This window comes from Trichechus manatus, unplaced genomic scaffold, assembly GCF_000243295.1.
Source record: "Trichechus manatus latirostris isolate Lorelei unplaced genomic scaffold, TriManLat1.0 scaffold00023, whole genome shotgun sequence".
Classification (NCBI taxonomy): Eukaryota; Metazoa; Chordata; class Mammalia; order Sirenia; family Trichechidae; genus Trichechus; species Trichechus manatus.
Window position 1 is genome coordinate 10,334,416 of NW_004443959.1, and position 23,140 is coordinate 10,357,555.

General features: G+C 37.5%; 1 protein-coding gene and 1 pseudogene across 9 annotated transcripts in view; one reads left to right on the forward strand and one right to left on the reverse strand.

Annotated features, from left to right (window-relative positions):
- Nucleotides 1-23,140, forward strand: part of MBOAT2 (membrane bound O-acyltransferase domain containing 2) — a 167,386-nt gene that overhangs the window by 11,278 nt on the left and 132,968 nt on the right. The gene's annotated exons all lie outside the window — the stretch shown is intronic.
- Nucleotides 39-3,227, reverse strand: LOC101352442 (geranylgeranyl transferase type-1 subunit beta pseudogene; annotated as a pseudogene).

Below are 23,140 nucleotides of genomic sequence, written 5' to 3' on the forward strand. Positions count from 1 at the left end.
AGAAAACAAAAAAATGAACAAAAGTGAAACCTCAGTCCTTACCCCCTAAATGGTTATATCTCCCTCCCACTTATCTCAAAATATAAAAATATAAATGACTATGTATAGAGCTGCACCATTGAATTTACTTGAGTGGTTCTATTTTACATTTTCACTTATTTAATTTGAAAACACTAGAAAATTATTAGTTTGAAATTAGCTGCTCTTAATTCACTTAAACTGAGGAAAACAAACTAAAAAAATCCAAATGGGTAAAAATAACTCAGTTATAAAAGTACAAATATGATTTACAATTTCACATATTTCAATAAACAAACAACTAATTATCTTTCCTTCAGTAAATGAAAGATTTTCTCCCTAGAAAGAAAAAAAAAGGCAACTAATGATTTCAGATTAAAATCAAATACACCTGGTATTCACCCGGCACAGCACGGAAGTTAAATTACTTTTCTCTCAGTTACAGTGATTTTAATACATAATAGAATCTTATTAAAGCAATCTTCCTTTAGAAATCTATTGTATTAGTTAAGCCTATTGATTCTTACTATGAAGTCATTAATTTCATTTATATAGGCCACACAAATTTAATTGGCACACTTAAGAATAAGATAAAATAAGTCATTCTTTAAAAAAATTATGGGATTGTCTGTTTTCAAAGAATAATCCAAGATACTTAATTCTTCAAGCGATTTTCTACCATCAGCAATCAAACTTTAAAAATAATCACTAAGTGTTCACCGGAAGATTATCAATGCTATATGAAGTGTAAACTGTTTTGAAGATTTGTGTCCATTTTTTAAAATTTGTACTGAAGTTTTTTTTTTTTTTAAGATAACTACATACAGTTAATTTGCCTCAGAGAACTTCTTAGAAATACAGTATAAACATTTAAGAACTATGACAGAGTCCACTGTGGTTCAGACTTCAACAAAGATTTTCTTGAAACCCAGTACAAAGGTTACTGGCTCAAGACCATATCCCAAAGTGACATAAGCACGAGATATGATTGTATCACTCCACCTCTCATAAAAAGCACACACTAGGTTATACATGACTTTTAACCTTGGGCTACAGTTATGCTATAAATCCCCCCCACTGTCCCAGTCTGAAGTCAGTCATGTGGAGATATGTACATTTTCTGAACATTGTCTAGAGTCCTGAGTTTTCCAACTCTGGTGGAGACCTTGAAGGCATTCAGAAGTCCATGTGCTTACATTCAGGGCAGGATGTACTTTACAAATTCCACTTTCCTGCATTAGTGACAGGCCACAAATCCCAAAGTATGCATGTAAAGCATCTGGATGACTATCTGGCCACTTGGAAAATCCCCCTACTAGGCGATCTTGAGTCGATAAGATGTAATTTCTATTTTTCTCAAAGTTAGTGTATTGGAAAATTTTCAGAAGCTTTAGAGTTGCTCCCACCCAAAAAGAATAACAGGTGTCTACAGGCTTATTAGGTCTTCCATGATAACCATTCTGTTGCCTCATTATACATCATCTCTTTATCCTGTTTTTCCTTTTCTGAAAAAACTTCTTCTAGTTTACCCATCAGACCCAGTGATGCAATGCCACAAAAAGTCGATCCTCCATGAGATTCAGGTTCAGCTCCCTGTGCCAGTCCATTGTCATAGGAGATACTTCTTCTGATATAGTCAATAGCTTTTTTCATATCCATGCCTGACCAGTTGTTGAGCGTATAACAAATACAGGAAGCACAGTACACAAACCGTATGTCATTTTCACTTCCTTCAGGTACAGCATAAAAACTTCCATCTTCTAGTTGAAGGGCTCTCAAGCGTGCTAAGCAAGCTTCTTTATTTACTTGGCTTAAGTCGTCTCCAAGAATAACTAAGCATGAAAGGCCAGTGTAGGTCATTGCTGTGTGGCCACTATCATAAGGTTGAGCTGTCCCAGGATTCTTTGATGGATTGAATGGAATACCCAGGTATGAAGAGCCTCGGAAACCACAGCGATTTAAATTTGATCTGTCTTCTGTGGGAAGGACCTGCAGGGGAGTAAATCCACTCTATTATATCATCTTTGTTCACCACATCTAAGGAATCCAACATATCCAGCCCGGAGAGTGCAAAAAATGCAATTGTCAACCTGCTGGTCTCGAGCGAAGAATAGCGCTCCGGCAAGACCTGGAGGCAGCGCTGGAAGAACCGCACAATTTGGTCACGCAGAAAATCCAGCCGCTCTCCCTCATTGCTCCCTGCCGACTGCTCGTCCTCCGTGGCTGCCATGCTGCTCCGGAAACAACGTCCACCTTTATCAGCATTTTTATCCAGTGATTCAGAAGGAGTGTGATAAAAAAAGAAGCCTTCAGATTGCGTGCTTGACTCTATCCACAGAGAACAAAGGACTGCTACTTTTGATACCCCTCCTCGCACGGCCAGTTTAGTGGGGCCCTCCAAAAGGACTCCTTTGGGATATCCCCACGCATTTGCCAACCATCCATTCCAGGGGAAGCCTGGCTTTTGGTCAGTGCCAGGTGAGTCATCAGCGGCTCCTGCACAGGACATTTCAAACAAGCAGTTAAACGAGTGTCCTTGCAGAGTGAAGACAGTGCAGCCCAGCCAGGGGAGCAGCCCAACTGCCAACCAGATGGCCACCTCACTCTTCTGTAAAGCCCCAGACCTCTGACTGGCTTGCATTGCTGTCTAGGCATTGGAGAAAAATATAACATACTTCTGTGTCACTCCATAATCCCATGGAAACTTTTTTTTTTTTTTAGTTTTTGGATGTTTTCTATGCCAAGCCAGGTGTTTGAGGACGGTCACAGTTGTCGATCATTTTAGATTTATTTAAATTGCTCAGTTACATATATATTTAAAATAAACAACTCCTTATACAAACAAGTAAAAAATTCTGAATTGTCTTATTTTGTTTTTGAAACTAAATTATAGGTAGAACTACAGTGCCTGAAAGAAATCCAGGTGATACCTTGTTAAAACTGAATGGAGAGGGGGCTCTGCCTTTTGCAAAACCCCTTGTTTCAAAACCACTTGTCCACTGGGTGCTCAGTAAATAGTGGTTGAATTGAATGCATCTAACTTACCAGTATTACATTTCAGAGATTAATAGAAAGACTTGCATTGACGTTCTAGAAATTAGTTGTATTGATAGAGAATAGTGGATGCCTGAGACCACTAATAAGTTTTGTGAATTAAACCCTTGAAGTTTTTGTTTATTGTAAGGTATTAGCTTAGCTGAGCAAGTCATGAGGTTTGATGAAGTAGCTAAAATAAAAAAAAAAAAAAAAAAAAAACCTGTTGCCATCGAGTCAATTCCAACTCATAGCGACACTATAGGACAGAATAGAACTGCCCCATAGGGTTTCCAAGGAGTCACTGGTGGATTTGAACTGCTGACCTTTTGGTTAGCAGCCAAGCTCTTAACCACTGCGCCACAAGCTCCAGTGCCTACAGGACCACCACACTGTAAGCACAGATACATCTGTTTTCTGAAGTGTGGACACAGCATAACCATCTGCAAAGCCCATGCCCAGTCTAAACGGGCAGCCCTTATTCACTTTTGCCAATTGTTGTCATACAGAAATGTTGGCCAGAGTTGATTTTTCAAGAGAAGCTAGAAATCTGGATTTTTTTGTGAAGTGTAATTTAAAAAATTTCTTTTCTTTTTTGAGCCTAAGTAACACATCTAGACCAGATATAGCTTATTAGCTGCTAGGAGGTAGGTAGCAGTTTCCATTATGGTTTGTAGTGGTCAGCCCAGTCTGAAGTACACTATTCTGTTCTTAGATTTAAAAGGAATGTTGACAAACCAGACAATAACCATAGCAGGGCAATCAGGACCACAGGGGGCTTGTAGACTATGTAATGCAATAGTTGAAGATTTAGTTCTTCTATTCGTTACTTAGTAATTTCATCCTTAAATTGGCCAAAAGAGGTTCAAATGAAAGTTTACCTGACTAGTTCATTTCATGTGAAGGGGGTCAAATCTTGGAAATAATCTTGCAAATTAACACCCCACTAAAGTAGAAGGTTGAAATTTCACATGACTGTCATTTCATTCATTTTGCAGATCTGGTATTATTGATTGGTTTGCATTGTCAAGGCTGTTTTATGTGTGACATTTAAAAAAAAAGTAAGTCTAGCTCGTGGAGTATAAAGTAATACTTAGAAAGATCTTGATTGTCTTATAGGCCCTATCAATTTTTCAGTTTTTCTAGAGCGAGTTTTGGCCAGAATGTTTTCTCTTGTGATAACTGTTTAGGCTTTGGAGCTTAAGTTTAGTCTACAGTATGCTTCACTGTGTTTGCATGCCTTCTCTAATACTAGGACTGACACAGCTGTTCATATTAGCTACATACCAAGAATAGAAGTCACTGAGATATTTGTTGCATGAGTAGAACCAAGGGGATGAAAGTAGGGAACAGGGTAGAGGTACCCTTGGTTAGTGTTTAGTATCTTTGGAGATAGTGAAGGGACCTTTAGTCTAAGATTATAATCCTAGTTGCTGTAATTGTAGTCCCTGTACATTCCCTATAGTATGAGACTAGTTATGTCTTCTACTTTTGTTCTTGGACAGTATTTTTAAAGCCATGTAGTAAAGGAAAATCTTGGTAAACTTGGCATCAAAACATTGAATTTAAGCCTTTCTTTAGACATGAATGGAAATTATCATGTACTAATCAAACATTGAAGAATGGAATTTTGGGTATTGTATATTTGTTACAATTTTTGATATGGATCGAGGGAATCATTTTTAAAGAGTTAGGTTTCTTTTTTAGGGTATAGGAAATAAAAGTTAATAGAGAACTATAATGTTCCAAGAAAGTTTGTGGTATAGATTAAAGGGTTTTATCACACAGGACTATAAAGTAATCTGTAAAGTAACTTTGTCAGGAATACGACATTTGGTGGGAGACACTTGAGTAGATTAAAAAAAAAAAAACAGCTCTACTTGGGATATAAAAGACAGAGGGATGTTGGGACCATTTCAGCAAAGAGAAAATAGACTGGAACAGTGCCAGAAGGCTGATCTTCTTGGATTGTTTTCCTTTTTGTATTGATTTTATTGAAAGCAGGGACCTCTAGAAAACAATAAAAATATTAAGCTACTTTTTCCTAGTTTGTCTCTGAAGCCACATTTGCTAAATGTATGGCATTGGAGTTTTAGCTGCTGTAGAATGAAGGAGAAAGGCAGTACAAGTCAGTGTACTTTGCCTAGGTTGGAAACATAGGTTGGCAAACAGTAAATACTATATAACAGAGCTAGGTGCAAAAAAGGAAAACCAAATGTTTTATGTATTGTTATTGTCGAGTTGATTCTGACTCACGGTGACTCCACGTGTGCAGGGAAGAACTGCTCCATAGAGTCTTCAAGGCTGTGATTGGGAACAGATTGCCAGGCCTGTCTTCTGAGGCACCTTTGGGTGGGTTTGAACTGCCAACCTTTTGGCTAGTAGTTGAGTGCTTAACTGTTTGTGCCACCCAGGGACTCCATTTTATGTATTACTATAAGTTAATATATCAGGATAGATGGAATATGATAAAAATCAAGACCTTTCTCTGAAACTTGGAGTCAAGTGGACTAGGTGGTAGTAATATATAGGAGAAACTTTTGACAAATCGGCATCATTCTGAGAATTGTTGTGGAATTGGAAAACTATAGTCTATAGTGATGTTGGTAATTTTAGAACATTTTTATAAAAGGAAGGTTGATAGGTTATTGATATCACTTTACACATTGAGAATTACCATCTTGGTAGTAAAGATAGAAAGGGGTAAGTAGATACCATTGTTTAACAGATTTGTTGAGTATATATTATAGGCCAAGTGTTTTATTAGATCCTCCAGAAATAAAAGAATGAGTATAAGCTGGGTTTGGCTTGAGCTCTAGTCTGGTGGGAAGAGAAAAACTGACAAATACAGTGTGTGAATGAGTGTCAGAAGACACCTATGTTGAAATTAGTTTGGGTAAAGTTAGGCTGTGACAACAGAGAGACCCAACAGTAATTCAGTGGCTTAAAGATAGAAGTTTCTTTTTCTCACATAACAGTTTTGATAGAAATGATCTGGATCGAGCAGTTGTTCTGTTTCACCTGGTCATTCAAGGACCTGCTGTTCCTTCTGACACATTGCTCTGCCACCTGGGGCTGTATCATTGTTAGCATAGTGGAGGCTGGTTGGCTTAGGGCAAAAAAAAAAAAAAAAAAACCCAAACCTGTTGCCATCGAGTTGGTTGTGACTCATAGTGACCCTATAGGACAGAGTAGAACTGCCTCATAGGGTTTCCGAGGAGTGCTTGGTAGATTTGAACTGCTGACCTTTTGGTTAGCAGGTTAGCAGACGTAGCTCTTAACCACTATTCCACCAGGGTTTCCTGGCTTTGGGCAGTAGTTCTTAAATATGAATGTGCATCAGAATCCCCTGGAGGGCCTTACTCCCAGAGTTTCAGACTCCATAGGTCTGGGTTGGGGCCTGATAATTTTGCATGTTTAATAAGTTTACAGATAATGCTAATCCTGCTGGTCTGGGACCATAGTTTGAGAGCTATGGATTTAGAGTTCCAATCATTCAGCAGACAAGGAAGGAAAAGAACCCCTATTCTCTTAGGTTGTTGGCCAGAAGTGGTACATACATAACATTTCTACTCACATTCCTTTTGCTAGAGCTTTTTCACATGGCCACAGGTAATTGCAAGGAGATGGGTGGGAGTAGGGGCAGGGATGGAGGATGTTTAGGAAATGTAGCATATCTGGGCAGCCATGTGTCCAGACACTATTCTGTTACAGTGGAAGAAGGGAAGGGTGAATTTAGCCAGAGAACTGGCAGGCTCCACCATACTCTGGAATCATCAAGGGAAAAAAGACTCTTAACTTGGGGTTGAATTGAGACGGATTTGGTCAGGGCAAGGTGAGATTTGAGCTAAAATCTTGAAGGATAAATTTTCCTGGCATCCCAGAGCAAAAGTGCAACTTCTAGTAGAAGAATCAGTGTTTTCAAATGAGCAAAGATGCAGAGCATAGTGCATAGTAAGCGCTATTCAATAGAAATCACTATTAGTAAATGTCACAAGTGTTAGCTGTTGCACCTTTTGTGCAATCTTCTCGTATGAAATAAAATTTTCTCTAGGATGTTTCTGGTATGTGGTCATCTGGCTTATACTTAAACACTTTTGCTGATGGAGAAGTTTCTTCCTTTATTAGAGTAGCCAGCTCCACTTTTCGATAGCTGTAGTTAGAGAGTTTGTCATTTTGGTGCTCACAAATTTTCTGAAATAATGCAGAAGTGGTCCGAATAAGCCTACTTCTTCATGGTCACCTTTTAGATATTTGGAGACATTTCTTTTTTTCTTTTTCCACATGGTTGACTTATGAACAGCTTACACTTGAGTATATTAGATATCAATACCCCTAAATATCCTGATATACGGAATTCATGGGCTCCTGAGTGAACATTTCTAGCTTCAAGGGATAGTGTATATTGCAACATCTGAAAGTTCAGTTTCAGAATGTTGTCTTCTTTAGAGTACTGCAGTGTTAGCAAACTTGCTTTTTGCCTCTATTATTTACTAAAATGTACTAAAAATAAAAATAAAATTGCTGATTTAGTAATAAGTATGGTCTCATAAATAATACAGTTGAGACAATGATAGAAAACACTAGGCATGCCAAAAACAACAATTCTTTAGATTCAGTGGACTTATTGTTCATAAACTGGCTGATTGTGTGTTCAGTTGTAAAAGAAGAACAATAAACTTGAAGAATATGTATAAAATGCTGGAAACTTATGATCTAAGATTGAGTTTAAAGTAGAGATAGTGACATTATGGTCAACTGTCTAATGGCCGAGTGTTCAAATCAGCATGAGTTGAACCTGAATGTCATCCAGGCAAATCTCAAAAATTTCTTTGTCTTCAACTCCTGAAAGTGGTTGGCAGTGTTCTCATTATTTCTGCAAACATTTGTTTACATTTTTAGCCTCCATAGATTCAAAACAATAAGGAATTATCTTCTTGAAACATTGTTATGAAGACTGTTGTTTTCAGGTTTAATGACTGAGAACAAATTTCTCACAAAACTTGAATACTCGAGTTTTCTTTAACACTTCCTTTTTTCTTCAAATCCTTTATATATTTTTATTATGTATAATTTATCAGGGATATTATTATATTTGATTTTGAATTTTTTCTCCTTTTTGAAGTTGAGATGGCAGAACCAATATTGGCTTTTAATTCATTGTCAAAGGATGTGCAGAATTTCCAAGTAGAGCTTTTCCATAAAGACTCAGGACTTAAACTGAACTGAAAATAAAATACAGTTCTTAAAGATTATTTTGTTTAATGGTAGTATACTAAGCAATTTTACAGATGGTAGAATTACGAGATAATCTGTTATTGACTTTAAAAAATTATAAAGATTTGACTCAAAGGATATAATGTTCTTCCTAAAGTTGTTTTACAAATGAACCTTTTCTTAATACTCATATTAGCTCTTCATCTATTTCCCTATTAATAATTTTCTTACTCATCAAGTATTGCAGTGTTTTATTCTTCCAACAATAAACATACGTTTATATTTTAACTGATTGAACATTAATATGTAAATCATATAAGGTGATTTTCACTCTAAGTTACATGTAGAATGGTTATATCTATATATTTGAAAGGTAATATTTATACATTAACAATAAATATGAATGACATTCCTTGTCTGTGTTATGAAATGATGGTGGACTAGGCTATCAAGTGATCATTGATCTCTACAAACTCAGGGATGCTAGGAATGACCAGGAAGTAGGCATTAGTTCATTTGTCTTTTGAAAGGCCACAGTCCAAACCAAAGCAAAATAGTGGATTTGAGCTGAATACTGAGGCCAAAACCAAACTTCAGTTCGTCCATAATTTAAAAATACAAGGTGTAACTGGGTATTTCATAATATTTTTGCTCTAAGAGCTAATTCTTCTCCATTTGTAACATGTTTGACATTTGCACCTTTCAGATTCATGTTGTGTTTTCACTAATGTATTATGCATCCTAGTAGGGAACTGAATTTCGTTTGTGTATTTATTTCATTAAAGAAGTAATACATCTTCATTGTATAAAATATATAAAATGCAACAGGGTATAAAGATGAAAATAAAATATCACCCATTATTCTTCAACCCAGAGACAACTTTTGTTAACTTTTTTATGTGTGTATTCGTGCGTGTGTATTTACACAAAATTAGGCTATTGCTGAGTATATACTTTTTGTAACCTTTTGTTTTTACTTACCATTTTGATGATCATTTCTAATTTTATTAAATTGCTTTCTCAAAGCTATATAATGTTCCATCATTTGGACGCATCATTGTTTATTTTTATTTTGTATTTTATTTATTTTTTTATTGTACTTTAGGTGAAAGTTTACAGCTTAAATTAATTTCTCATACAAAAATTTATATATTGTAGTTTATTTAATTATTCCCCATTTGGGGGTAATTTTTTTGCTATAATGGTCCTGCAGTAAATTTTCTTACATGTGCATCTTGTAGACATACCTGTTTACACTGTGCACTAAGCGTAAGTCAGTAAATAAAAACAAAGTCCATGCTTAAGGAAAAGAGGGTTCTTGAGTCTGAAACAATATGCAAAATCACTGATTTTTTAAAAAATTTAGAACTTTTCATGTTTCTCTTAAATTATTTTTCTCCTTTAATATTTTTATGCCCTCACTTCTTTTTCTTCATATTTTATACCCTTTAGAGGATCGCTATCAGCTGGAATCGACTTGATGGCAACGGGTAGAAGTATTGGTACCCACAAACTGCCTTGTTCTTCCCGTACTTGAATGTCTTATGCATAGGAAAGTCACTAACACTCCCTAGTTTGGGGGTTGCCAGTAGACGTGCTTTTCCCACTCCCCATATTTTATAACTTTGGATGAAAGAATTGAGAATGTGCCTTACCAAGTGATGTATAGCCTCTTTTCATTCTTCCTTACTGGCCTTGGCTGAATTAAGTGAACTGCTTTTTTAATTGTTGGTTTACTCTAGATAGCATTTTCTGCATTATACTGAGCTCTTTGGATGCAGGGAGTACATCTCTCCATCGCTGATGGAACATATGTTTATGATAACAATATTTATTTTTAAACAAAGATATTAAGTCAATTTTTAAGTCTCTAAACTTTGGAATTCTACCAGCAGTTTTTTTTTTTTTTAAACAAACCAAGCAGTTACTTAAGAGCACTTCTAGAATTTCACTATTACGCTTAAGACATTCATGGTGTTTGCTTAAAAGTTGTCATTCCAGGCTTAATATTAGTTTGTTTACTGTTAGAGAGTTAGCCTTAACGTGAAAAGGAACCACACCAGTGGTAGATTTGATGGTACTGTTAAGGGATACTAGAGGCTGGGTCTCTGCAGTTTGGAAACCCTGTTAGTGCTTTCTGCCTAACATACTCAAAGTTGTGCTAGGCCCTCTAGCTAGGTGTCATAGTTAATTGAGTACTGCAACCAAAAAACCAAACCCATTGCCGTCGAGTTGATTCCTACTCGTGGTGACCCAATGTGTTACACAGTAGAACTGCTCCATAGGGTTTTCTTTGCTGTAATCTTTACGGAAGCAGTTTGTCAGCCCGCCCTTTCTTCTGTGGAACCCTGAGTAGGTTCGAACTGCCAACCTTTATGTTAGTAGCCAATCTCAAGTTAATTGAATAGACACTCTCATTTTCCCCTTGTCCTTCTTGTAGGCAAACCCCACCTCATGTTTCTGAGGATAATGGGGAAAACTCCACTCTTTCTTGATTTTTCTACCTTTGGGTGGACAAGAAACAAGAGATGTCATATTATTTTGGGAACTAAATTGGAAGGAAAGTGAAGAGAGACATTTAGTGCAAATCATGTTATGTCATTTCCCTCTCAAAACCTTCCAGGGAATTCCCTTCTCACTTAGAATAGAATCCCAAGTTCCTACATGAGTTGGCCCTGGCTGCCTCTGCAACCTCGTTTCCTACATTTTTTCTTCTTCCTGTATTTCAAGACTTGAAATATGCTAAGTTCTTGAATATGCTTAGCACGTTCCCACCTTAGGGCCTTTGCACTTGATATTCCTGCTACCAGAAGGTTCTTCCCCCAGTTATTTGTATGGCTCACTCCTTCACTTAGTATAGCTTTTTGCTCAAGTGTTACAGCTAAAGGAAGGCCTTCTCTGACCTCTTTATCTAAAACTAGAACCTCCTGTTATTTTACTCTCTTAAACCATGTCTTATTTTTTAAAATATTGACCTGATATTGCATATTTTGACATTATATTGTATATTAGTTTGTTGTCTGTATCTCCCCCAATAAACAATCTCTATGAGAGCAGCCACTTTGTTTTTACTTACTGACTTATACTTAGTGCCTGGCACATAGCAGGTGTTCCGTAAATATTTATATATTGAATTAATGAATGGTGATCCTAATTAATTATATTTTGGTCTTTGAGGTTTCATCTCTTAAAGCTAACTGAGTATAGTTGATCAGCAGCAAATGATAGAATAAATGACCTGTTTTGGCATTGACTTCTATTTCCTTTTTGAAATTTCAATTTAAGATTAATACATTTCCAGGTTGAGAACATATTTTTTGTCTTTTTGGGAGGCAGTGGTTTCAAATGGAGATAGCGCTGCTTTTTAGATAGGAAGCCTGGAGCAAGACACTTAACCTCTGAAACCTTAGTTTGCTCATATGTAAAATGGAGATAATGGTGGTGTTGGAGTTTTAGGGTTCTATTAATTAATTACCCTCTCTATGAGTCAGAATCAACGCAATGGCAACAGGTTTGGTTTTGGTTTAGTTTCTTGCCAAGTTTAGACCGAGCTAATAGATAAAAGAGTCAGATAGACATGGATCAAAATGTCAACCTTACTGATAAGAGCTGGGTTGGGATGTGGCATAGGTGTGCTGCCACATGGACTTCCTAGCACTATATTCTTGAATTACTTTAACTCACCTAGCACAGGCAAGCTGGGCATCTGCAGGTCTCCCCAGAGAAGGAATACACCTTCCCCAGTAAACTTCCCAAATGATGAAATAAACATCTTTTCTCTGCAGGCTGGCAGATCTAAAGAGAACCCAGAAGGTTTAGTTAAGTCACTCCTCCTCTGATGGGGAAATGGAGTGGCAGTGGGAGGGAGAGGCCAAGAGCATTACACTAGAAGAAAGCCCACCCTAGAAGAAATATGAAGCCAAGGGGACGGAGAGTACTCGCTAATAAATAGTACCTGTAGTGGTGAGGACTTTTATAAGATATTCCCTCTGAAAGAGTTTGGAACATAGTAGTGCTCAATAATAATTAGCCATTTTTATTACGACACTTTGTATTTATCACTATTTTTAGTGGTTATCACACTGGACTGTAATAGTTTATTTTCCTGTTTACTCACTAGACTGCATTGTAAGCTCCTTGGAGGAAGAAACTATCATCTCTTGAATCTTCAAGGCTAGACTAGATAGTGTTTGGCTTGTAGTTAGTGAATAAATAAGTATTTGTTTGAGAAAAAGAATGGTGTAGTGGAAAGAGCAAGGGCTTTGGAGTCAGAAAAAAGGAATTTCTCATCTTAAAAGGAGTTCCATCTTTAAATTCTTTTTAGACCATGGTGGGGTGTGAAAAATAAATACCAGGAAAGCAAAGTGGACTTGTTGCATTCGCGACCCTGTAGGACAGAGTAGATCTCCCCATAAGGTTTCCCAGGCTGTAATCTTTATGCTGTATGGGAGAAAGATGTGGAAGTCTGCTTCCGTAAAGATTACAGCCTTGGAAACCCTATGGGACCGTTCTGCCCCGTCCTATAGGGTCACTATGAGTCGGAATTGATTAGATTGCAGTGGTTCTTAATCTTTATGGGGGCAGATTGCCAGGTCTTTTCTCACATGGAGTTGCTGGGTGGGTTTAGGAGGCTATAAGTCCAAATTCAGGGCACCGGCTGTAGGGGAAGGCTTTCTCTCTCTGTCTACTCTAAATGTATTTTTGGTAGACACAATTCAATCCATAACATGAACTATATTCATTTTTTCCTGAATCTTGTACCGTCTTTCTTGGTTTAGACCTTTATGTTGCTGCAGCATATCTCCAGGTAACTTCCTAAGAATGAGTACATGGAAAGTAAACTTTCTGAGTCTTTGTATATTTGAAAATGTCTTCATAGAATTTTAGGTTGAATGTAATTTTTTCTTACAACTTTTAAGGCATTTTGCCATTATTTTTTAGCATATAGTATTGCTGATGAGAAGTCTGCTGCTAGTCTGATTCACTTAATTTTGTAGTTGACCTGATTTTATTTCTTGATGATTCTCTTTATCCTTGATGTTCTTAATTTCCACATTGTTGTGTTTGTGTGAATACTTGGTAAATTCTTTCAGTCTGAAAACTCATGTTTTTCAACTCTGGGAAATTCTCTGAAATGATGTCTTTGAAAATTTTTTCTCTCTTTTGTTTTACGTATGAAGTTCCATATGTGCATGTATGTGTGTGTGTGTATGTATGTATTTACTTTTATGTAATTCTTATTTGTTAGGTATTAGACCTCCTGGATGAATTGTGACTCAAACATATTCTATCTTGCTATCCATGTCCTTGGGAGACTTTCTTCAACTTTATATAATATAATAAACCTGTGGTTGATTATATTTTCCAAAAATGGTCACAGCAGTATTTTGAATCCATTATGCTTTTTCAGAAACTTGCCAGTCCCTATCAAGAGAACATTTATTTCCCTTCCTCTTGAACCCGGATAGGCCTGTGACTCTTCCAACTAACTGAGTATATTGAAAGTGACCAAGTGACGATAGCTCTACAGAGTTAGATCATTAAAAGGATACAGCTTCTGCCTCTGTGTGTCTCTGTTTCTGTCTCTGTCTCTTTCAGAATACTTTCCCTTGGAACCCAGCCACCATGTTGCGAGGAAGCCTAGGGCACATAGAGAGGCCACGTGTAGGTGTTTCAGCCCACAGTCCCAGCTAAGGTCTGAGATGACAGCCACACAACTGTCTGATATGTGAGTGAGTGAGCCCTTAGATAATTCCAGTCCTCAGCTGATGCTGAATAGAGAAGAGATGAGCTATCTCTGCCATGCCTTGACCACATTGTAGTTTCAAGAGCGAAAGAAATGTCATTGCATTCATTGCATTCAGGCAGCCAACAGACACATGAGGAAATGCTCACGATCACTAACCATGAGAGAAATGCAAATGAAAACCACAATGAGAGATACCATCTCACCCCCGTGGCACAAATCAAAAACACTGGAAATAACAAATGTTGGAGAGGCTGCGAGGAGATCAGAACTCTTATGCACTGCTGATGGGAATGCAAAATGATGCAACCATTTTGGAAAATGATATGGCGCTTCCTCAGAAAGCTAGAAATAGAACTACCATACGATCCAGCAATCCCACTCCTAGGAATATATCCTAGAGAAATAAGAGTTGTCACTCGAATAGACATATGCGCACCTATGTTCATGGCAGCATTGTTCACAATAGCAAAAAGATGGGAACAGTCCAGATGCCCATCAAGAGATGAATGGATAAACAAACTATGGTACATAAACACAATGGAGTGTTATGCAATGATAAAGAACAACAATGAATCTGTGAACCATCTCATAACATGGATGAAACTGGAGGACATTATGCTGAGTGAAATAAGTCCATCACAAAAGGACAAATATTGTATGAGACCTCTACTGTAAAATCTCATGAAAAAGTTTACATACAAAAAGTAACAATCTTTGTTGGTTACGAGGGATGGGGGGGGAATAGTAAATAGACAATAGATAAGTGGTAACTTTGGTGAAGAGTAAGGCAGTACACAATTCTGGGGAAGCCAGCACAACTTGTACAGGGCAAGGTCATGGAAGCTCCATAGACACGTCAAACTCCCTGAGGGACTGAATTGCTGGGTGGAGGGCTGTGGGGACCATGGTCTCGGGGAACATCTAGCTCAGTTGGCATAACACAGTTTGTAAAGACAATGTTCTGCATTCTACCTTGGTGAGTAGCATCTGGGGTCTTAAAAGCCTGTGAGCGGCCATCTACGATACTCCACTGGTCTCACCCCTTCGGGATCAAGGGAGAATGAAGAAAGCAAGATACAAGGGAAAGATTAGTGGAGAGGACTAATGGACCACAACTACCATGGCCTCCACCAGACTGAGTCCAGGACAGCTAGATGGTGCCCAGCTACCACCACTGACTGCTCTGACCAGGATCACAACAGAGGGTTCCAGACAAAGCTGGGGAGAAATGTAGGACAAAATTCTGACTCACAATAAAAGACCAGACTTACTAGCCTGACAGACACTGGAGAAACCCCAAGAGTATGGCCGCCGGACACCTTTTTAGCTCAGTAATGAAGTCACTCCCGAGGTTCACTGTTCAGCCAAAGATTAGACAGCCGCATAAAACAAGATGAGACTAATGGGGCACAAACAGTCCAGGGGCAAGGACTAGAAGACAGGAGGGGACAGGAAAACTAGTGGTGGGCAATCTAAGGTCGAGAAGGGACAGTGTTGACATGTCATGGGGTTGTTAACCGTTGTCATAAAACAATATATGTACTAACTGTTTAATGAGAAACTATTCTGTAAACCTTCATCTAAAGTACAATTAAAAAAATAAAAAGAAATGTCACTATTTTAGGCCATCGAGTTTAAAGGTAATTTTTATGTCATCAAATCCATATTTTGGCAATTACATATTAAAAAAAATTTTTTTTATTTGGGTATAATTTATACACACAAGTCTTAAGTGTACAATTCGATCAGTTTTATGTAGCCCACATCCTGTGTAACCTCTGTGAAGGCAAACATGGTAAACCAGAGTGAACAGGGTATAGGGTATTATGTGATGAATTAAAAGAGATTGTCAGGAGTTTGGTTGGGAAGCCATTTGATTTTTTTTAAAGAAACTTTTTTAGTTTTAAATTTACAGAAAAGGTGTAAAGATAGTACAAAGAGTTCCCATAAACTCAGCATCCAGTTTCCCATATTTATAACATGTTACATTAGTGTGATACATTTGTCACAATTGTTGTTGTTAGGTGTGTGGAGTTGAGTTGGTCTGACTCATAGTGACCCTGTGTACAACAGAATGAAGCACCACCTGATCCTGAGCCATCCTCAGTCTCATAGTCATTGCTATATTTGACCTCGTTGTTGCAGCCACTGTGTCAATCCATCTCATAGAGGGTCTTCTTCGTTTTTGCTGACCCTCTGCTTTACCAAGCATGATGTCCTTCTCCGGGAACTCGTCTGATAATTCGACTGATAACATGTTGAAGTATGTGAGACACAGTCTGGATATCCTTGCTTCTAAGGAGCATTCTGGCTGTACTTTGTCCAAGACAGATTTGTTCGTTCTTCTGGTAGTCTGTGGTATTCTTCAATATTCTTCGCCAACATCGTAATTCAAAGGCATCAGTTCTTCTTCAGTCTTCCTTATTCATTGTCCAGCTTTTGCATGCATATGAGGTGATTGAAAAACACCATGACTTGGGTCAGGCGCACCTTAGTCTTCAAGGTGATATCTTTGCTTTTTAACACTTTAAAGAGGTCTTTTGCAGCAGATTTGCCCAATGCAGTACGGTACTTGATTTCTTGACTGCTGCTTCCATGGGTGTTGATAGTGGATCCAAGTAAAATGAAATCCTGTTTTCTCCATTTATCATGATGTAGCTTATTGGTCCAGTTGTGAGGATTTTTTTTTCTTTATATTGAGGTGTAATCAATACTGAAGGCTGTGATCTTTGATCTTCATCAGTAGGTGCTTCCAGTCTTCTTCACTTTCAGCAAGCAAGGTTGTGTCTTTTGCATATCACAGGTTGTTAATGAGTCTTCCTTCAATCTTGATGCTGCATTCGTCTTCATATAGTCCAGCTTCTCGGATTGTTTGCTCAGCATACAGGCTGAATAAATATGGTGAAAGGATGCAACCCTGACACCCACCTTTCCTGATTTTAAACCATGCAGTATCACCTTGTTCTGTTCGAATGACTGCCTCTTGGTTTATGTATAGATTCCTCATGAGCACAATTAAGCATCCTAGAATTTCCACTCTTCAGTATTTTACTCATCATTTGTTATGATCCACACAATCCCGTGCCTTTGCATAGTCAATACAACACAGGTAAACATCTTTCTGGTATTCTCTGCTTTCAGCCAAGACCTGTCTGACATCAGTAGTGATATGCCTCATTCCACATCTTCCTCTGAATCTGGCTTGAATTTCTGGCAGTTCCCTGTCGGTGTACTCTGCAACCATTTTTGAATGAATTGTCAAAATTAATGAACTGATATTGATATATTATTAACTAAACTCCATACTTTATTTAGATTTTCTTAGTTTTAGCTTAATGCCCTTTGTCTGCTGTAGGATCCCATCCAGAATACCACATTACATTTAGTTGTCATGTTTCCTTAGGTTCTGCTCAGCTGTGATGGTGTCTCAGACTTGCTTGAATTAGAAATGTTGAATATGCAAGTCTGGCCTTCAAGGTATAGGGCAGGGCTCAGGCTTTAATTTGGAGGTTGTACACTGTATCTTTTAAGAATTCTCTTGTGCTTTCAGACTAAGAATTTGGTTTGGTGGAATAAAGAGCCTATGGTAATTTAATTGGAATGATGAGAAAAACTAAAAAAATAAACATAGTTTTTCTGAGAGCATTGTAAATAAAAATCCAGAGAATAAAAACATTGATGATCTTTGGTCAGTATTAGTGGCCTCTCTGTGTCTGACTTCTGGTCCCAGCTAATATAGCCAGTTGAACAATAGAAAATTGAGAATTTGATCAGAAGGTCTTATAGCTATCTCGAAAAGAAATTATAAATTTTAATTTTTCCCCTGAGGAACTGTGCACATATATTTTTAGGACCTTGAAGACAGCCAGCGTACCAGTGTATTATGTATTTTGTTTCTGAGGGAAACCATATTAGATCTCACCCCAACAGGAGTCACTTTTGGAATTTTGTGTTTGTTTCCTTGCTTCAGAGTTTTAGCCACAAATGTATATGTATCTTTCAACACCATATTGTTTAGTTTTACTCCATTTTGATCTTTGACCTTTATGTAAGTGATTCATACTGTATGTTTTCTTCTGAGTCTTGTTTTCAAAATCAATATTATGTTTGTGAGAGGCATTTATATTGATAGATGTAGCAGAAGTTTTTTAAAATTTCCACCGTTGTCCAGTACTCCATTGTGTGAATATACAACTTACTTGTGTTCTGTCCAAGGCCATTTGAGTGGTTTCCAGTTTTTTACTATAGAAACAATGCTGCATTGAATATTCTTGTTCACATCTCCTTTTATGTATGCAACAATTTCTCTAGGGTTTATTTACCTGAGTGGAAGTAATAGTTGAGTATCTTCAACTTTTCTAGATGATATCAAATTTGTTTTCCAAAGTGATTATACCAGTATACACACCCTACCACCAACAGTGTATTGGAATTCTCTTGTTCTACATCCTTGTCAACACTTACTATTATCAGGTGATACATTTTGGCCAGTCAATTGGATATAAAATATATCTTGTGTTTTAAATTTTCATTTTCCTGAACACAGTGAGGTTAGTGTGTTTTCCTGTGGTTATTGGCCATTTGTATTTCCTCTTCTGTGAAATGCTTATTCCTGTCTTTTGCCCATCTTTAAATTGGGTAGTTTGTCTCTTTCATATTGATTTTCAGAAGTTCCCTCTGTATTCTGGATTTATTTATTTATTTTATCTGTTACTGTGTATTATAAATATCTTCTCCCAATTTGTGGTTTGACACCATTTTCTTTATGGTGTTTTTTATGAAGAAGTTCTTAATTTTAATAAGATTGAATTTAAAACATTTTCTTTATGGTTTGCAATTATTTTGTGCCTAGTTTAAGAAATTTTCCTATGTTGTCTTTAAAAAATAACTGTTCTTAATTTTAAAACAATTTTAGATTTACACAAAAGTTAGAAATACAGTTCGCTGAACTTTTTCTTTTTTTCCTGAACCATTTTAGAGTAAGTTGCTGACTTGATGACCCATCACTTCTGAATGCTTTAGTGAGTGCCTGCATGGTGCAAATGGTTAACATGCTTGGTTGTTAATCAAAATGTTCCTGATTTGTATCCATCCAGAGGTGCCTCAGAGGAAAGGTGTGGTGATCTACTTCTGAAAATTCAGCCATTGAAAACCTGTCGAGCACAGTTCTACTCTGATACACATGGGGTCTCCATGAGTTGGAATCAACTCATGGGCAACTGGTTAGCTGGTTATTTCCTAGAAACAAGGACATTCTTCTTTATAACCTCAGGGTGACCGTCAAAATCAGAAATTAAGGGGGAGAGTGCTGACACATCTTGGGGATTGCAACTAATGTCACAAAGCAATTTGTGTATAAATTTTAATGAAAAACATACGCTGTAAAAAAAAAATCAGAAATTAACATTAATACATTTCTGCCATCAAATCCTCAGACTTCATTCAAGTTTTGCCAGTTACTCCATCAATGTCCTTTATGGCAGCAGGATCCAGTTCAGAATCATGTTTTGCATTTAGTTGTTATATCTCTTTAGTCTCCTTCGGTCTGGGACAGTTTCTTTATTGAATCGGGAAGTATTCCTTCCTCTTCTGTTTCCTAGAAGAAATTATGTAGAATTAATATTAATTCCTTTTTTATACATTTGGTAGAATTCTCCAATGAATCCATCTGGACCTGGAGATTTTTTATTACAAATTCAGTTTCCTTAATAGTTGTAACCCACTGCTGTCAAGTTGATTCTGATTCATAGTGACCTTATAGGACAGAGTAGAACTGCCCCATAGGGTTTCCGAGGCTGTCATCTTTACTGAAGCAGACTGCTACATCCTTCTCCCGTGGAGTGGCCAGTGGATTCTAATGGCCGACCTTTCGGTTAGCAACCGAGCACTTGAACCACTGTGCCTCCAGAGCTCCTTTTAATAGTTATAGGACTATTCAAATTGTCTACTTCATATTAGATGACTTGTGGTAGTTTCTGCTTTTCATGGAATTGATCCATTTCACCTAAGAAATTTTCGTTTCAACTAACCCATTTTCATTTTTGTTCTCCTTACCTAAAGGGTATTTGTAATAGAAAATATCATTTACTTTGTACATACATACATAATACTTACCTTTTATATCATATTATATGTGTATCATATAACTTGGATCAAATTCTGAATGTAGCCGATACTTAAATGGTAGGCTGTGTTCAGCACTGACTGGAAGTTTTGGTGCCCTGTAAAATCTCCGTCTCTACACATTGCAGTTTTCTATGCACGAGTCTCTCTGACCGTACTGTTAAGTATCCTGTGACTATACTGTGTACCTCACACACAAACCTCGTTCTAGTTAACATTTTTTCATGAGTCATTATTCAAAGCAATATGATACAGTGACACTAAGGTTCTAAATAGTCTCTGTCCTCAGGATGCTTAAAGTCTACAAGGGGTTATAGAGTAATAGGAATTAGGCCATCAGAAGTCAGTGTGGTAAGTGAGCAGATAAAGAGCAGATAGGTTCCTGTGAGAACACAGAAGAGAGGTACCTGCTTTATTCTTTTCTGGATCTCTAGCAGCTAGTGTAGTCCCTGGCGGAAAGTGGATTTCAGTTAATCTTCGTTGAACGAATGAATGAACTCAGAGATGGGTGATCTCTGGAGGCTTTTGGAGAGAATTTATGTCTGAGCTAAGTTAGTGATATCTGAATAGGTAGTAGATAGAGGGAACGAATTTTCCCAGGTAGACAGAATAGCATGTATAATGTCATAGAGGTAAAGAAAGCTTGGAGTCTTAACAGTTGACTAGAGCTGACTAGTTGCAAGCAGGGAGTGGTTTCAGAGGTGATTATAGACTGAAGGCTAAGAAAAAATTATGCTGACCATAGGACATTGGGCAAGATTAATCAAAAACTAAAATTGATTTTTATGAATTAACATTTTCGGTTTTGGCTGATGTAGAGTACATTTACCACAGTTTAGGTTAAGTTTATAACATACCTTAAGGATAATTCTTTTCAAGTGAATAAGAATTATTTATTGTGAAGCATGGTACAACTCTCTCCAGACCTTACCTACTGGGCTTTGCTGGAACTCCCTTTGCTTTAAAACAAAGCTTTTCTATATCTGTGTTAAGCCATGTGTTTACTGCTAATAGGTCATATTTTAGTGTTAAATGTGCCAGGTACTGTATTGAGACCCTCACATGGGTTATCTCATTTAATTCTCACAGCAGTCTACCTATGAGGAAACCATACGCAGGGCTCTCATTTTACAGAAGAGATAACAGGGTTGGAGAAGTTAAGTAGTGTACCCAAGGTCACATAGTTCACTGAAGGCCAGAACTTGGATATGAACCGAAGTCTGTCTGACTTCATTAACCATTGTGCTATGTGTGTTCTCTCCAATGTTTAATTTGTCTTTTTATGAAACAGAAAAGACCCAGGATCTAGTTTTATTTGTGTATAAAAACCAAACCAAACCCGTTGCTGTCAAGTCAATTCAGACTCATAGTGACCCTATAGGACAGAGTAGAACTGCCTCATAGGGTTTCCAAGGAGCAACTGGTGGATTTGAACTGCTGACCTTTCGATTAGCAGCTGAGCTCTTAACCACTGCGCCACCAGGGCTCCAGTTAGAATATAGGCACTTAAAAAAATTAAATCAGTTAAATGGGGCAAGAGTTTGCCAATTATAGAAACCCAGTTCAAACTAGCTAGCATGGTTAGATGCAGATGCACCAACAATACTTATCTCTCTTAATCTCCCTTCTCCCCCTTTTTCTCCTTCCCTTCTCCCCTCCCACTGTCCTCACCCTCTTTCCTCATTCTGCTTTTCCATGAGTGTTGGCCCATTCTCTCCATCACAGAGGAGTTTCTCTGTTGCTGTGGAAAATGGCTGCAAGCAGCTCCATTTGAAACCACCATTCATTTGTGATCCTAGAGGAAGAGAATGCATCTTTTCTGATAGCTCTGGCCAAAAAGCCTTAGTTAGGGAGGACTTTTGGTCATGTGCGTTCAGCTGCTTACCAAAAAGGTCAACATTTCGAATCCACTAGCCGCTCCTTGAAAACTCTGTCGGGCAGTTCTACTCCGTCCTATAGGGTTGCTATGAGTCGGAATAACTTGACGACAGTGGGTTTGGTTTGCTTGTTTGTTTTGGTCCTGTGGAGCCTGAGGGCTACAACAGGGGAGTCAGTACTTTGTGCATTATGTGGAACATGTGCAGATGCTGAGATGACAACATATGTATGGTTTATCTTGACTGACTTATAATTTGATGGCTGAAAGCTGTACTTATTGTTTAAAGGTAATACATAATATATTTTTAACAGTTCTATTGAGATAAATTCACATACAACTCATCCATTTAAAGTGCGTGATTCAGTTGTTTTTAGTATAGTCACAGAGTTGTACAATTATCACCATTATCTAATTCCAGAACATCTTCATTACCCTCAAAGGAAACTGCACCCATTAGCAGTCACTCTCCGTTTTTCTTAACCCTCTATGCTCTAAGCAACCAATAATGTACTTTCTGTCTCTGTAGATTTTATTATTTTGGACATTTCACGTAAATGGAATCATACAATGCATAGTGTTTTGTGACTGGCTTCTTTCACTTAGCATAATGTTTTTAAGGTTCATCCATGTTGTAGCGTGTATGAGAATTTCATCGCTTTTTATTGCCAAATAATATCCATTGTGCATGGGGTCGCCATGAGTCGGGCTGACTTGATGGTCGCTAGGAGCAATAGCAGCGTGTGGATATACCACATTTTGTTTATCCATTCATTAGTTGATGGCATTTGGGTTGTTTCTACTTTGTGCTTATTATGAATAATGCTGCTATGAGTATTTATGTACAAGTTTTTGTGTATGTTTAAATTTTCAGTTCTTTGGGATAGAATTGCTGGCACATAAGGTAACTGTGTTTAACCTTTTGAAAAACTGTTTTCCAAAGCATCTGTACCATTTTGCATCCCACCAGCAATGTGTGAGGGTTCCAATTTCCCCATATTCTCATCAACACTTGCTGTTATCTGTCTTTTTTTTTTTTTTTTTAATATTTTATTGTACTTCAGGTGAAGGCTTACAGAACAGATAGTTTCTCATGTAACAGTAACACACATGCTGTTTTATGA